The sequence below is a fragment of the Mercurialis annua genome, linkage group LG7, assembly GCF_937616625.2.
Source record: "Mercurialis annua linkage group LG7, ddMerAnnu1.2, whole genome shotgun sequence".
Classification (NCBI taxonomy): Eukaryota; Viridiplantae; Streptophyta; class Magnoliopsida; order Malpighiales; family Euphorbiaceae; genus Mercurialis; species Mercurialis annua.
In genome coordinates, this window is record NC_065576.1 from 31,829,027 (window position 1) to 31,846,588 (window position 17,562).

The window sequence follows — 17,562 nt, forward strand, 5'->3', positions numbered from 1 at the left end:
CTATGTCAGACACAGTCTCGTATCTATCGTACTACTGGTGATCACACAGTCCTACTGACAACCAATAGGAAGTTTGTTCCAACGGATCTTTCATAGAATAATCATACTAGTGCGATTTGTTATTTAAAAACAGTTTAAATATAAATATTCAAAACTAAAAACCACAAAGTAAACTCACAAAACAGATATCTCCCAAAGCATATGCTCCTCGTAGCCCACTAGTCAAACACCCTAATGTCTTGACTTGGCTGATCGACACTCGTTACATCTAGTTGGAATTCACACGTCAAAACATTATTAGATATTGAACTCCTAACTTTACTCAATACATAGAGACGTATAGACTTTAGACTATTTCCGTCTATAAATTATTCTAACTGAACTTCTCATTCAATTTATAATGTCGTTCTCGGTATGACTTATAGTCGTTTTAACATTAATCACTTTGATTAATGTAGGGCTTTATTAAAACATAAGATTATTTTAATAACCCAACTATCCTCAAACATCTAGGTTCTTTTAAACCTATTAAACGTTCTAGTTTACGTTTTAAAATTCAATCGAATAGCGATTGATTACAAGACTTGAAACTGTCCAAAATCAAATTTTTGCGTCGCGTTAGGGCCCTGAAAAGCCCAAATGAAAGTCCCCCTTCGAAGACTGACTGCACGTTCGTGCATCAGCGTATTGCACGTTTGTGACCACTAAACCTCTAAAATTGCTGCAACTCGACCCTTTAGACTAACTTTGTTTATTTTTCTATTAGGATAAGGGCTTATTTGCACAAATTTCATAAGTTTAAGGATTAGATTGAACCGAGTTAGAGTTTAAGGGCATAAATATTCTTTCATCAAAGTTGAAAGACTTATTTGTACCTTATGCTAAAGATCAATTAAGACTAAATTTATGGTTTTGAAAAAAAAAAACATCATAAACCTGGCATTGTTTATTGTTCTATCGCTTCAACTTCAAATTGTTCAAAAACATTCCGCCACCTCATCTTTAATTTGTATATAATGCTCCAATTGAGAATCTGACAGCTCATCCGAAGGGTAAAACGAGTTAAACTTTCAAGTTCAGTGTTTTTTTTAAAGTCAGAGTTTGGCTTTAATAGATTTTTGGTCAAATTCAAAAGGCAAAATAAAATTTTATTGCTCGGATTTCGATTCACAAATCTTTAATGTTTTTATATATTACTTGTGACAATTATGATTTGGTCTTTAATAGAAGTTTTAACGATTTTAAGAAGTTTATTAAAGGCATATGATCAGATTTCGAGGCAAAAAGATTCATAGATCTTCTTCTTCTTCTATGTTTCAGATCTACAATTTTTTTTGGAACTGTTTTTAAATAACATTGATTTTTCACCATTAAACATGTATAAAGATTATTTTAAAGAATGTAATACTACTTTTTATGAACATAAAATAATTTTATGAAATTAAATTCTGTTATTTCTGTATTTTTACTGTGTTTGGTTGTATTTCTGCATGTTTTTTATTCTGCAGCACTATTTGTTGATGATAATTGATTTCTGAATTATTATAATGTTACAGTGTTGTTGATTTTATGTTGATATTGTGTTGATAATCAGTTGATATTTTCTTAATTTTAACATTGACAAATAAGATAACATCGTCCGTAAAATAAACAAAAAAAATAAAAATAAAACTGAGACTGGATAATGATATGTTAGCATTTGGGAAGAAGACAAATAATGATGTTGAACTATTATAAATGTCACAGTATTTGAATTGTGTTGATTTTCGTTTGATATTTTGTTGATTTTAGCATCGGTAAAGAAGACAATAATGATATTAAATTATTGTAATGTTACAATGTTAATTTTGTGTTGATCTTATGTTGATATTTATTTCATTTAAACATTAACAAAAAACCACATTATATGTGAAATAAAAAAAATAAAAACTAAATTTAAACAATTTGAAAAAAATAAAAATTAATGTATAAAAGATTGAAAAATTTAATTAGTTAGTTTATTACATATTGTTGATTTTATGTCGATTTTGTATTTATACTAAAACTGACAAAAACTTCAAATGTAAAAATGTCAAAATCCATGTAATAAATATTAAAGGCTAATGGGCTGAAAAAAATCCCTGACCATTGTTTTGGTTTTCAATTCTATCCCGACGTAACGATTTTTTTCAATTTTACTCTATTTCGAATTTTTAATTTTCAATTGCATCCTAAAAATTAAATTAAACTCTTTTCATTTGGATAATATTTAAAACAGATTCTTCATATTTATCAAATAATCTAAGTAATTTTTAATGTGAAAATTTATATAAAAGAAACAATCTTCTCCATTAAATCAAAAAAAAATTAATTATTTTAAATTAGTTAAAATAAAAAAATTATTTTTTTAAATGTCTGAGGAGGAGCAGCTGCTCCTCGTCCGGCCAGGAGCAGTACTCCTCCAGCGAGGAGCAGATCTGCTCCTCAAGGGAGAATTAGATTAACTCCTCGTTGAGGAGCAGATGCTCTTTGAAAGACCCTTTGGGATATGGCAAACCGGTTTTTGAGTTATGAATCAGAAGATTAAAATTCTTTACAGCGAAAATAAGAATTTAAAAGAGGTTTAGAATTTAGAGGATTGACACAAGAGATTTAGAGTGGTTCGCATCACAAATCGATCCTACTCCACTACTCAATCAAAGATTGAGATTTAGAATCCACTAAAAGGAATTCACAAAGAGTTTTCCAAGCTAACTCTAAACTTAGTGCTTTATAGCTAAACACCAACTATGAGATTTTCTAAAGCTAATCTCTAACTTACAAGAGTTGAGTTTTCTCAAAGCTAAACTCTAACTCATACTTGATTTTCTAAGGCTAATCAAGAACCTACAACGATTAGGAGTTTACAAGCTTACTCCAAAACTACAACAAAACAAATGTAATTTAAGTTGAGTGTTTGTTGTTTCAAGGTGCGGAAATCATTGACCTTGAAACATTGCAAATGAGTTTATGTTTATATCCAAAACAATCAATCACAAAAGCATAAACAAACAAAATACTTTTGCTGAGATTGTGCCTTTCGCGCCTGTGATGCTTCATGTTGCGCCCGCGATACATGCCAGATCAGCAGATCTTCAACGGCTCTTGACACTGATAGGAGTATTTTACTCCTATAATTAGGATCGATTATACTCGGTTTTTATCATGTTTAGTATTAATTACATACATTATTTGGCGTTTTATATGTTTAATAGTGTTTGTTAGTGTTTCTGGAAATTATGTGAAAATCAAGTATTTGGAGCTAAATTGATGATGGATTAAGCATTGGAGTTAAAACCATAGCTTGCGGACGAAGTAATTGACCTTGTGAAGAAAGGTTCGAACGTTATCACCAAGGTTCGAAAGTACCTTGTGCAGAAGAGCTAAAGTCTCGTTCGAAATAAGCAATTTCGAACGAGACCCATGAAGAAAAGTTTGAGTCTCGAACGAGAAAGAGATTCTCGAACGAGACTCAAGAGAAAATTGGAAAGGTTCGTTCGAACCAAGGAAGAAAGAAAAGAGAAAAGCTCTCGGAAACTCTGATTCTCGAACGAGAAGGAGAAGGACGAACGTACCATAGCTATTTTTCCTATGTCTCGAATGGGAATTCCAGTTTCAAACGAGACATAGGTTTAATTTGCCTAATCAGACTTGGACTTGGACTTAATTTCCTCTTCCGACTTCAACCGAAACTCCTATTACAAATTCGATTTGTAAAACGACTTAGAAGATTCCAGAGCTTCCTCCACTATATAAAGACCTTGTAATAGACTAGATTAACACATTAGATTACATTAGTTATATTTTAGTTCTCATTAAAATAGCGTTTTAGCTTCTTTTTCCAGCAGTTTATAAGTAGTTTATAATTAGTTTATGCAAAGTACGATTGTGAAAATTTCATGTTTAATCAAGACGATTCTTCCGAAATTGACAACTCCGGTATTTATTGTTTTAATTATGTTTAATTCTTCATCTTCTTCTTTGTTTAATTTAAACTTAAGCATGAGTAACTAAATTCCTTGTTTGAGGGTTGATATGGACATTTAGATTAGTTTTCGAATTGGATTAGGATTTCTTAAGTGAGTAAATCATGTTTTAATTACTACAACAAATGCTTGAATTGAATTGATCGTTTAGTTCATGATTTTGTGTTTAATTAATTAATTGAGAGATGGTCAATTAAATAGACATAGGTAATTAAGAACTTAGAGGAAAACACCGTGAGAGCGGGTTGGAATTTAGGTAGTCGTTGAGTTTGCTTCATAATTACAATTTGATTATTTAATTCATATTTAATATTGTGAGAGCAAGTTAATAATTGGTTAGTTAATTAGGTTGTGATTTTATTCGAATCTTTGAGGCTTGAGAGGGCGGGATTCGGTGCACTAGAATAGCTCGATTCATGATAAGATCACTAATAAGTCTTAATCCATTCTTTTACTATTTTATTTGGAATTATCAATCTTTGAGCTCTTTATCATTATTGTTTAAACCTTAATCTATTTACTTGTTTTTAGTTTATACTAGTTTACATATTTGAGTTAATTTACTTTAGATTTAATTTGAGTTACAAAATCCAATTGATTCTTCTAGCTAGCCAATTAAAGAGTAATCTAAATTAGTTGTTTAATCCATTGCTTCTGTGGGATCGATACTTGGTCTTCCAAGTTATATTACTTGCGCGATATCGTATACTTGCGATTATTTGCAAACAGGTTTTTGGCGCCGTTGCCGGGGAGCAATTGCGATTAAATTAATTAAGAGTATCTTATTCTTAATTGAGTTAGTTTTATTTTCAGATATTTCTTTTTATTACCTTGTGAATTTATTGTTATTGGAATTTACGTTGGTTTTCTTGTTTGTGTTTGCGCAGGGGTTTTGGTTAGTGTATGCCTAATACACGACGAGCCAAACAACCGCTAGAACCGTTTCAGTCAAACCTAACGTCCTTCGAAAGAAGCATCCGAAAAACAGCTCGAAAATCCAAAACAATGGAGGACGACCTCAACCCTCCGTTGAATCATGATGGGGTTATTCCACCACCACCACGTGATGACCTAGCTCTGAATAGGACAAACGAAAGGGTTGTTCCTCATCCACAAAGACGTACCTTGGGAGATTTCTTCTTACCCAATGTCGACAACACCAACTATGGATGTTTTGCACCTCCTATCCTTGCTAACAACTTTGAAATCAAGCCGGAAACGATTCAACTACTTGAAAGTTGTTGCCAATTTTATGGGTTGGAAAGCGAGGATCCAAACGCTCATCTTTCAAAATTCACGGAGGTGTGCAACACATTCAAAATCCATAATGTGATGGAGGATTAAATCAAGCTTCGTCTTTTCCCTTTCTCTTTAAGGGATAAGGCGAGGAATTGGATTCAATCACTTCCAAGTACCTCAATCACAACATGGAAGCAATATGCACAAGCTTTTTTAAATAAGTACTTCTATATGGGCAAGACGGCGAGGATGACCAAGGAAATTATAGATTTTCTCCAATTACATGGCGAATCTCTATACCAAGCTTGGGAACGCTTCAAGGAGCTTCAAACAAATTGTCTGCATCATCATCTAGAGAGAGAGCATCTTGTCTCTATTTTCTACAACGGTACCAATGAGCGTACACGGGCAACTATTGATGCGGCATCAGGAGGATCACTTATGAAGAAGACTTATGATGAGGCCAATAATTTGCTAGAAGAGCTCGCTATGAATAGTTGTTCTTGGTCAACCAAGCGGTTAAGGAAACCGCCTTAAAAGGGTATGATGACCCTCGAGCAAACCCAAGAATTTGAAGTAATGAAAGCCAAAAACGTGACACTTCTAGCACAAGTCCAGATGTATAAACAACAAGCTAGTCAAAGGAATGCTCAACTTGCGGTAGTTCAAATGAGTTGTGAGACTTGTGATGGGCATGATCATTCGGGAATGGATTGTCCCGTTCTACATCAAAACTCAAATGAGCAAGTCAACTATGTTAATGGGCAAAGGCAAGGCAACGACCCATATTCCAACACCTACAATCCGGGGTGGAGGAATCATCCTAACTTTGCATGGAGGGACAATTCGGGTCAAGCCAATGCCATTCCAAACATGGGAGGAGCAAATTTTCAAGGAGGAAATCGTGGTCCACCAAACCAAGGCAACTTCAACAACTACCAACCTCAACACCCACCCGGTTTTCAACAAAATCGGAATGTGGATGAAGGGAGAAAAATTAACAAGCTTATTGAGGAAGTTAGAGCCGGTTTTAAGAACCAAGCTTCTGTTAATCACCATCTCGAGACACAAATCTCTCAACTTGCCATCTCGCTTCAAAATAGAGCTCAAGGTGGTCTACCATCTATTACGGAATCAAATCCGAGGGAGCAAGTAAAAGCCATTGAACTTCGAAGCGGGAAAGAACTCGATGATCCGCATGCAAGTAAAGAGAGTACGATTGACCTTACAAAGGGCACGAATGAGGAGGAAGATACCGAACCACCATATGTCAAGCCGCCACCTCCTCCTCCATTCGTACCAAAAGTCCCTTTTTCGGGACGATTAAAGAAGATGCCGGACAACCAAAAATTCCATAAGTTTCTAGAAATCTTCAAGAAACTCCATATCAACATAAGCTTTGCGGATGCTTTGCGTGAGATGCCTCAATACGCAAAATTTCTCAAAGAGATCATAACGAAGAAAAGGAGTTGGGACGACAAAGGCACAATTTCTCTAACGGAAAATTGTAGTTCACTCATCCTTAGTGACTTGCCCACCAAGCTTAAGGACCCAGGGAGTTTTACAATTCCTTGCAAAATAGGCGATTTAAATTCAATTAATTGTCTATGTGATTTAGGGGCAAGTATAAATCTAATGCCTTTGTTTCTTTTCAGGAATTTTTTTGGTGATCAAACGTTGAAACAAACATCGATGATGCTTCAATTGGCGGACCATTCACTAAAAAAGCCATACGGAGTGGTGGAAGACGTTTTGGTTAAAGTAGACAAATTCATCTTTCCGGTGGATTTTGTCGTACTTGACTATGCGGCGGATAAAACATGCCCTATGATTCTTGGGCGTCCCTTCATGAACACGGGAAGGGCATTGATAGATGTGCACGCCGAAAAACTCACTTTGCGTATCGATGACGACAAGGTGGAGTTTGATATGAAGAGGATCATGCGAAACACTTTTGAAGAGGAAGAATGCATGAGATTGGATATGATTGATGGAATCGTGGAAGAAATTTTCCCGGTTTCAAAAGTCACATTCCATTCCGAGGAGACACATGAGACCACCGGGGAAGAATATTCCAAAGAAGATGAGCCGAAAGCCGATAATTTAATTAGAAGAGAGAGCGTGACACCACCTTCTTCTATTTCTCCACCAAAAGTTGAGCTTAAAACGCTACAATCGCACTTACGGTATGCGTTTCTAGGCGACAACATGACATTTCCCATCATCATCTCAAACAACTTGTTGGAAACACAAGAAGCAAGAGTTGTCAAAGTGGTGAAGCAACATATATTGGCAATTGGTTGGAAAATTTCGGACATTCGAGGAATTAGTCCATCGGTGGTCATGCACAAGATCCATCTACAAAGTGAGTCAAGAGCCTCGGCTCAAAGACAACGACGCTTGAATCCAAATATGAAGGAGTCGTGCACAAAGAGATAGTAAAGCTTCTCGACGCTGGAATTATATACCCCATATCCGATAGTGCGTGGGTTAGTCCCATTCAATGTCTTCCAAAGAAAGGGAGGATGACGGTGATTGAAAACGAGAAGGGTGAGCAAATTTCCACAAGGACGGTAACGGGATGGCGTGTTTGTATTGACTACCGCAAGTTAAATACGGAGACGAGGAAGGACCATTTTCCGTTACCATTTATCGATCAAATGTTGGAACGGGTAGCAGGCCATGCTTATTATTGTTTTCTCGATGGATATTCCGGATACAATTAAATTCTTATCTTTCCGGATGACCAAGAGAAAACACCTTTCACATGTCCTTATGGAACGTTTGCTTACCGGAGGATGCCATTCGGTCTTTATAATGCACCGGCAACATTTCAACGATGTATGACCTCCATCTTTGCCGACGTGATTGAAGATATTATGGAGGTTTTCATGGATGATTTTTTGGTATTCGGGGACTCTTTCGAAGGGTGCTTGAATAATCTCGAGCGAGTGTTGGCCCGGTGTGAGGAGACCAATTTAATCTTGAATTGGGAGAAGTGCCATTTCATGGTAGAAGAAGGAATTGTCTTGGGATATAAAATCTCCAAGGACGGCATTGAAGTAGATAGAGCAAAAATGGAAATCATCGAGAAACTACCACCACCAACTACCGTCAAGGGAGTTCGTGCTTTCCTATGGCAAGCCGGGTTTTATCGACGATTTATCAAAAATTTCTCTCCCATTGCTCGTCCTTTAACTAATTTACTTGTTAAAAATATTCCTTATGAATTTACTAATGATTACCTTGTTACTTTTTCTAGGTTAAAAGAAGCACTTATCTCGGCCCCAATTATTTCATCACCCGATTGGACTCTTCCTTTCGAACTTATGTGTAATGCAAGCAATATAGCACTCGGGTGCGTATTGGGGCAACGAAAGGAGAATAAGCTTCATGTGATATACTACGCAAGCCGAACATCGGCAGGTGCTCGACTCAATTACACAACCACCGAAAAAGAGATGCTAGCGGTGGTGTTCGCATTGGATAAATTTTGATCGTACTTACTTTGCTCTAAGGTTATCATCTATATGCACCATGCGGCCCTTCGATACCTCTTTGCAAAACAAGATGCTAAACCGAGACTAATCCGATGGGTGCTTCTCATGCAAGAGTTTGACATCGAGATTCGCGACAAGAAAGGAACGGAGAACGTCGTCGCCGACCACTTGTCAAGGTTAGAAATTCCGGAACCAATTTTAAATGGCGTATAGATTAATGAAACGTTTCCGGATGAGATGTTGATGGTACTTTCGGAGGTAGAAACGCCATGGTATGCGGATATCGCAAACTGTCTATCTTCTGAAATAATGCCATCGGACTTGACTTACCACCAAAGGAAGAAATTCTTGAGCGATGCTAAACGGTTTCTATGGGAGGAACCGTACCTCTTCAAGGTGTGTGGAGATAGGATTTTGAGGAGATGTGTACCACTACAAGAGATGATGCCTATACTTAGTCAATGCCACTCATCGGATTACGCGGGTCATTATGGTACATCAAGGATCGTCGCTCGTGTGCTAGAGTGCAGTTTCTTTTGGCCTACGTTATTTCGAGATGCAAAAGACTTTGTTAGTCATTGCGATAGATGCCAAAGAGTGGGGAACATATCTAAGCGAGATGAGATGCCACTTACCACCATTCAAGAGGTGGAACTTTTTGATGTTTGGGGGATAGACTTCATGGGTCCGTTTCCAATGTCGTTTGGAAAACAATACATATTAGTGTGCGTGGATTACGTTTCAAAATGGGTAGAAGCGGAAGCATTACCTACTAACGATGCCAAAGTTGTGTTGGACTTTCTCAAACGGCTGTTGAATCGATATGGAACTCCTAGAGCAATAATAAGCGACGTTGGATCTCACTTTTGCAATAGGCAATTCGATGCCTTGATGCGAAAGTATAAAGTCTATCATCGGGTTGCTACTCTGTACCATCCTCAAACAAGCGGGCAAGTTGAAGTTTATAGCCGTGAGCTAAAAAGAATTTTGGAAAAGACGGTTAATAGCACAAGGAAGGATTGGTCGCTAAAATTAGATGATGCACTATGGGCATATCGTACGGCTTTTAAAACGCCTCTCGAAATGTCCCCATATCGCATTGTTTGTGGGAAAGCTTGCCATCTTCCGGTGGAACTTGAACATAGAGCATATTGGGCCATCAAAAAGCTCAATTTTGACCTTAAAGCGGCGGGGGAGAAACGTATGCTTCAACTCAATGAGTTGGACGAATTTCGCTTTAATGCTTATGAAAACGCCAAGCTTTACAAGGAAAAGACAAAACGATGGCACGATGCTCATATCGTTCCTAAAACCTTCACGGAAGGATCGTTAGTCTTGCTCTACAACTTGCGCCTCAAATTATTTCCCGGGAAATTGAAGTCTCGTTAGAGCGGTCCTTTCAAAATTAGAAGTGTGGCAAGTCATGGAGCATTGGAATTGGAGAATGCTAGCGGTGAAGTCTTTAAAGTAAACGGACAACAGCGCAAACCGCATCTTGGACCTTTGACAGATCAAGTGGTGGAACAAATCATGTTCACCACTCCTCCATAAATTCCGGGCCACGGTCTAGATTTTGACTAAAAAACAAAGGGCATTCGGGAGGCAATCCCGAGAGGTTCGTTTATTTGTATTATTTTTCTTATATTTTCTATTGGTATATCTTATTTTGTTTTGTTTCCGTTTAATTCCGGGGTGAGTTTTTTTTTTTGATAGTGCAGGTATTTAAGGGGTTTATAAAAAGTTTCAGAAGGAGTTCAAAACTAAAATTGAACCAATTTGTCTTGGTCTCGTTCGAAATTTGAAAATTTCGAACGAGACGCTTACAAATTCGCTCAATTTCCTCTCAGGTAAGGCTTTGTCTCGTTCGAAATTTTATAATTTCGAACGAGACATTGAAATTTACTCTAGGTCTCGTTCGAAACCTTATGTCTCGTTCGAGACCTAGAGAAAATTTCAAGGGGAATTCTCCCCGGTATCTCGTGGATACGAACGAGAACCCCATTCTCGTTCGTACCTAGGCAAAATTTGGCTAGGTCTCGTTCGAGACCCAAGCAAATTTTGCCTAGGATCGATGATGGTACAAACGAGACAAAACTGACAAATCGATCCAAGTCAAAAATTGCAGATGTCTCGTTCGAAATTGTAAAATCCCGTTCGAAATTTACTTAATCTTTGTGGGAAATTTGAATTTTTCATTCAAACTTTTGAATTAAAGTGTGGTAGATTTCTTGGGACTTGTGTTTCTTTGAGATTTATGTTTGAAAAATTTGAATTTTTCACTTGGATTAATGATTTGGCAAATCTGAACCATTCATTAGTGCTTAATTTCACTTGGATTGATTACATGGCGTTGATCTAAACCGTTAAATCAATTCAAAGTAATTAATTGAAAGTTTGAATGGTTGAGTGGGAATTCTTAATACCTTGTATTTGTCTACTTTCTAATTCACAATTCAAATTTTACATACTAATCTTCTTCTTTTCTTCTTCTATTTTTTCTTAGAAATTCTCATTCCGCAATCATGGTGCGAAGCAAGAACGCCGATAATCAACCAATCCGTCGATCAAGCGCAAGAATTCAAGAGGCGGAGATTCCTTCTTTGCCGGCCGTCGGAAGAAGTCGTTCAAAATCCATCGCCGCCTCCACCGCTAGGCTTAGCACCACGGCGATTTTGACATCTCGTTATCAATCACCTTTCCAAATCCATACGGAAGAGGAAGGTGACAAGTATTTAGAGATCAAGGATCGGGAGATAGCGGTGTCTTTTTGCATCGATTTTGATGATATGGAGCGCCTCGGGATTAAAGATGAAATCGACAGGTACTTAGACATATTGGGTCTAACGGCATTGGCTAAGGTACGTCACCATTCCTATAATGAGATGACGTATGAATTCTTCTCCACTCTTCAACCGGTTCAAGGTTCTCCTACTTCCATCACTTTCCGCATCAACAACACGGGTCATCTTCTCCGTGTTGAAGATCTAGTGGAACTTTTTGAAATGAGGGGAACGGGGTTGATCAATTTATCTCAAGAATTTGATCAAATAGCAATTTGGAGAGAATTGACGGATCGTGACGACTATAAGGCTAAGGTGTCTAAGATGAATGAGGTGAAAGACATCGCTATTGTGGTGTTTTTGAAGTGGTTTGGGCATCCTTTTGGCGGGCGACATGAGCATTCTAAGGTGGCGAAGATTGATCTTTTGGTGTTGAATTCCATTCTACATCCGAAGAATGATGCATATCAAGTCAACACGGCTCATCGCCTTTTGAAGAGATTAAGAACGGTTCCACAAGAGGCTTCAAAGCTCGGTTATGGGTGGTTTGTTAAACTTCTAGCCGGGAAGTTCAATTGTATGCCTACCGCACATGTGTTGTCCACTTTTGAAGCTACCCCGGAGAGGATGATCAACATCTTACATTTAGATGTCGCCGGGTATGTGAAGCGAGGGAGAATTATTCCCTATCATAGGAGGGTGCGGTTGTTGACTAGAGCCGAAAGAGAAGCGGCGGCGGAAGAGGAGAGAGCGGAAGAAGAAGGGGAAGAAGTAGAAGGAAGAGTAGGAAGACGAGCGGGGAAGGAACCCGCGGGGACTTCGCAAGCCGGAGAAGCGGACAATGTTTCCGGGTTCGATCAACGGTTTTCTGAGTTGGTTGAATAAAACCGGACCAGATGGGAGCAAAACCGGGTTGGTTGGGGGACTAACCAAAAATTACTTGAAGACATCCGACATGAGCAACATGTTGGTCTTGCAAAACTTCAATGGAGGCAATATCGAATGAGGGCACGGCTTAATCGGCAAGAGGATTTTCTTCGGGATTATTTTAATGCCGCCGGCAGAGCACGCTATCCATCACCGGATCCACCGGCCTTCGACTAGAGCGAGATTTGTTTTTTCTAACCCAAACTCCTTTAATTTTCTGTTTTTATTTTTCTTATTTCTTAGATTTGGGGACATAGCTAGAAATAATGTGAGGAGGGGGGAAGAAAATTTTATCTTTTGTTTGGGTTATTTTCGGTGTTTATCTTCTTCATTTTCAGCTTTATTTTTATTTAAGTAGAATGTATTAGGGTGTTAAAGTAGTTTATTTTCAAAGTCTTGTATCGCTTTAATCTTTGTCTTTAAATATGAAAAGTGTTAGTTGATTTGGTGTGTATCTTAATTAATTTGTCAATCTTAGATTTCTCCGAATCAATGAATGTATGAACGCGACTTCTTAATTCGACAATTAATAAGTGATGCTTGCTTAATGACTTAATAATTCGTTGACATAATCCAATGAAACGAGGGTGAATTCAAAATTTAGACTTGTTCAAATCGTTGAAACATAACTGAATAACTTGATGCAGATTCATGACATGTCGATTCTTTATTTTTATAGTCGTTTTTAAACTTTTGGCATAAGTAGCATGATTTATGTAGAAATTGAGTTTATAGCATAACACTACACACTTTTGAGATTTTGAGCCTAATTTCCTTGTTGTGAGTGTTGATTTCATGTTTTATTCCTAGAACTTGCTCGGTGTCCGTTTAAAGTTACACGATTGAGTTTTCAACAATTAGATGATTATGGCAATTAGGTATACCCCTTTCTTTTAGACCACTTAAATAGACTACCCTTTATCCCCTAGATTACACCAATTTGAGCCTTTAACCTTTTTATTGTTTTTACCATAATTTACCATTTACCGTTCTTTGTTTTACCTCTTTTGTTTACCTTATCGACTTAATATATTATTTGTTATGACTATGATGAATATAGGTGATTTGAAACTCAAGATTAGTGAAAAGAAAAAGCGAACTACATTGTGCTTAAAAGAAAAAGTTTGCGCCTTGAAAAAGATTGAAAAAAATAAAAAGAGATAGAAATTTGCAAGTAATAGCTCAAAAGAAGAAAAAAAATTCTGAGATTGCAAAAGGCGATAAGTAAGGCGTAATTCAAAAAGAAAAGGAAGTTAAAAGTTCACATAAAACGCAAAAGCGGAGTTAGATCAACCTAAACGTTAATAGTAATAGTAAATAGTATATTAAGTTGATAATTAGCCTTTATTTTTCTCTTTACCTACCCTTTACCTTAGCTACATTACAACCTCATTAAAGACCATATGATTTTTTTTGATTACCGAATCAAGTAGCGGAGTCCGAGACTATGAGCAAGCTTATGGTGAGTATACATGTTTCAATTGTGAGCTTTTCTTTGTTATATACCCCTATTTGTTGATATATTGATGCCATTAGCTTAGTTTTCACTAAATTGTGCTATGATTTGCCTAAGTGAGAAATTGATTATTTTCCATGTCCCGCAAGTGATAGAGAAGCTTGAAGTGTGATTCAATTTGACCTTGACCTAATGAGTTAGTAACCGTTGTTATATTGAGTTATGTCATAAAATTATTATTGTTATTTGATTGCATTATTATTTAGTTGTCGGGGTTAGAAGTGTTGATTGTTCATAGGTTGGGGATTTTTTTTATTGATACATTGATAAGTTATGTGCTAAGGATTTCTAACATATTTGTAGAGTAAGATTTATTTCTTGCTTGAGGACAATCAAAGGTTAAGTGTGAGGTGGTTTGATAGGAGTATTTTACTCCTATAATTAGGGTCGATTATACTCGGTTTTTATCATGTTTAGTATTAATTACATACATTATTTGGCGTGTTATATGTTTAATAGTGTTTGTTAGTGTTTCAGTGGAAATTAGGTAAAAATCGAGTATTTGGAGCTAAATTGATGATGGATTAAGCATTGGAGTTAAAAGCGTAGCTTGCTGACGAAGTAATTGACCTCGTGAAGAAAGGTTCGAACGTTATCACCAAGGTTCGAAAGTACCTTGTGCAGAAGAGATAAAGTCTCGTTCTAAATAAGCAATTTCGAACGAGACCCATGAAGAAAAGCATGAGTCTCGATCGAGAAAGAGATTCTCGAACGAGACTCAAGAGAAAATTGGAAAGGTTCGTTCGAACCAAGGAAGAAAGAAAAGAGAAAAGCTCTCGGAAACTCTGATTCTCGAACGAGAAGGAGAAGGGCGAACGTACCATGGCTATTTTGCCTATGTCTGGAACGGGAATTCCAGTTTCAAACGAGACATAGGTTTAATTTGCCTAATCAGACTTGGACTTGGACTTAATTTCCTCTTCCGACTTCAACCGAAACTCCTATTACAAATTCGATTTGTAAAACGAATTAGAAGATTTCAGAGCTTCCTCCACTATATAAAGACCTTGTAATAGACTAGATTAACACATTAGATTACATTAGTTAAGCGTTTTAGCTTCTTTTTCTAGCAGTTTATAAGTAGTTTATAATTAGTTTCTGCAAAGTACAATTGTGAAGATTTCAAGTTTAATCAAGACGATTCTTCCGAAATTGACAAATCCGGTATTTATTATTTTAATTATATTTAATTCTTCATCTTCTTCTTTGTTTAATCTAAACTTAAGCATGAGTAACTAAATCCCTTGTTCGAGGGTTGATATGAATATTTAGATTAGTTTTCGAATTGGATTAGGATTTCTTAAGTGAGTAAATCATGTTTTAATTACTACAACTAATGCTTGAATTGAATTGATCACTTAGTTCATGATTTTGTTTTTAATTAATTAATTGAGAGATTGTTAATTAAATAGACATAGGTAATTAAGAACTTAGAGGAAAACACCGTGAGAGCGGGTTGGAATATAGATAGTCGTTGAGTTTGCTTCATAATTACAATTCGATTATTTAATTCAGTTTTAATATTGTGAGAGCAAGTTAATAATAGGTTAGTTAATTAGGTTGTGATTTTATTCGAATCTTTTAGGCTTGAGAGGGCGGGATTCGGTGCACTAGAATAACTCGATTCATGATAAAATCACTAATAAGTCTTAATCCATTCTTTTACTATTTTATTTAGAATTATCAATCCTTGAGCTCTTTATCATTATTGTTTAAACCTTAATCTATTTACTTGTTTTTAGTTTATACTAGTTTACATATTTGAGTTATTTTGTTTTAGATTTAATTTGATTTACAAAATCCAATTGATTCTTCTAGCTAGCCAATTAAAGAGTAATCTAAATTAGTTGTTTAATCCATTGCTTCTGTGGGATCGATACTTGGTCTTCCAAGTTATATTACTTGCGCGATATCGTATACTTGCGATTATTTGCCAACAGACACTTGGCATCTTCTGACTAGGACAGCTCAAATCTATCAGTTGGGCATCCAATAGTCACATGTGTTGCGCCCGTGATCTCTTTGTCGCGCCCGTGATACCTCCAACAGTCATCTAGGGTTACAGCAGATATGAATGTCGCGCCCGTGATATAATGTTTCGCGCCCGCGAGACATGAATCTCGCCCGTGATGCAGAAGTGTAGCGCCCGTGATATGCTACTGGACAGCTTAAGATAGAAAAACTCGATTTTCCCTAGAAGGCTCTGAATCGACTTCGGATTGATCCTATGAGGTCCTATACACTAATACACAAGATTAGAACAGTCATAGTTGATTGTCAAAGTCAAAATAAATGAGTTTGAAAGGACAAGGGTCCAACAATCTCCCCCTTTTTGAGTTTGACAATCAACATGCTAAAAATGCTAAGTTAAGTAAGAGTCAAATTGATTTTAGCTCCCCCTCACTTTATGCACAAGAGATACAAACAATATGTAAGGCATAAGCAAGAATTTTTGGAAAATACTTAGCAATTTGAGCATAAAAACTTCTCCCTCTTTGTCAAGCACAAAAAAGAATAAAAGCATGTTTAAAATATGGACAAAGGAGCTAATTGAAAGAGATTTTGAAAGCAAATTTTAGTTTCTCATTCAATTGAGGCTCAAGGCACTAATTTGATATGCATATCAAGCCTACAACTCAATTAAGTAAACTAATTTGATTTTGAATGATCAAAAATAGGCAATAATTCATCAATTGAATTACACCAATGCAAAGTCCAATCATTAAAACGGTTTTAAAGCAAATCAAAAAATTTAGGAGAATAATATTTGAAAAATTGATTCTCCCCCTCAAAACAACAATTTTGGAAAATATGGCATAAAAAATGATACAAATTTTACCTATCTTGCCATTTTCCAAACAACTTCCTTTGATGCTCATAGAAAGCATCCTTTCTCCTTGATTATCCACCATATGAATTCGAAATTGATTTAATGTAGACCAAGTGTACTTACAAAGCAAATCACTTAGATGCCCAAGCAACTTTGGGTCCTTGAAAGTTAATGCTTGAATAGTTCAAAGGGATTAACCTTAATTGAATTTTTCTCACATAGCAATGAACATTAGTGTGACCATATTTCATGCAATAAAAATATTAAATTCTATGGTTTACATTTGATTGCATTTGAGGTGCCTTGGCTCTATAGGTCTCATAAGAACAAGCACAAGCATGAGAACAAGATTTGACATTTGAACATGCATGAACATGTGAGCTTTTTCTAGTCTTCTTGTTCCACTTATGACTATATTGAGAAGCATAGCCATGTCTAATGGGTTTTGTACCCTTGTTGATCTTAGCCTTTTGAGCCAAGAATGGCTTAGGCCTTGGAGCTTGAGCATGCACCTTCTTTGCCTCAATTGATTTGACCAATTTATGAGGAACTTCTATAGAAGAAGTGTGAGGCAAAGTGGACTTCACAAATTTAGTCCCATTGGAACTAGAAGCATTTTGATTAAAGCCAAGTCCAAATTTTATGGTTGGGCATCTTTAAGATACAAGAATTGTATCCACTGTTGCCTTCCCTTCTTGAAATTTTGAAACTGAATCTTTTAATTCAAGAATTTCATTCTTTAGTTGATCATTTTCCTTAAGCAAGT

General features: G+C 36.4%; 1 non-coding gene across 1 annotated transcript; it reads right to left on the reverse strand.

Moving 5' to 3' along the window:
* Positions 1 to 5,489: 5,489 nt before the first annotated feature.
* Positions 5,490 to 5,596, reverse strand: LOC126658941 (small nucleolar RNA R71). Its single transcript, XR_007634506.1, has one exon. It is a non-coding gene; the product is annotated as a small nucleolar RNA R71 (small nucleolar RNA).
* Positions 5,597 to 17,562: the final 11,966 nt, after the last annotated feature.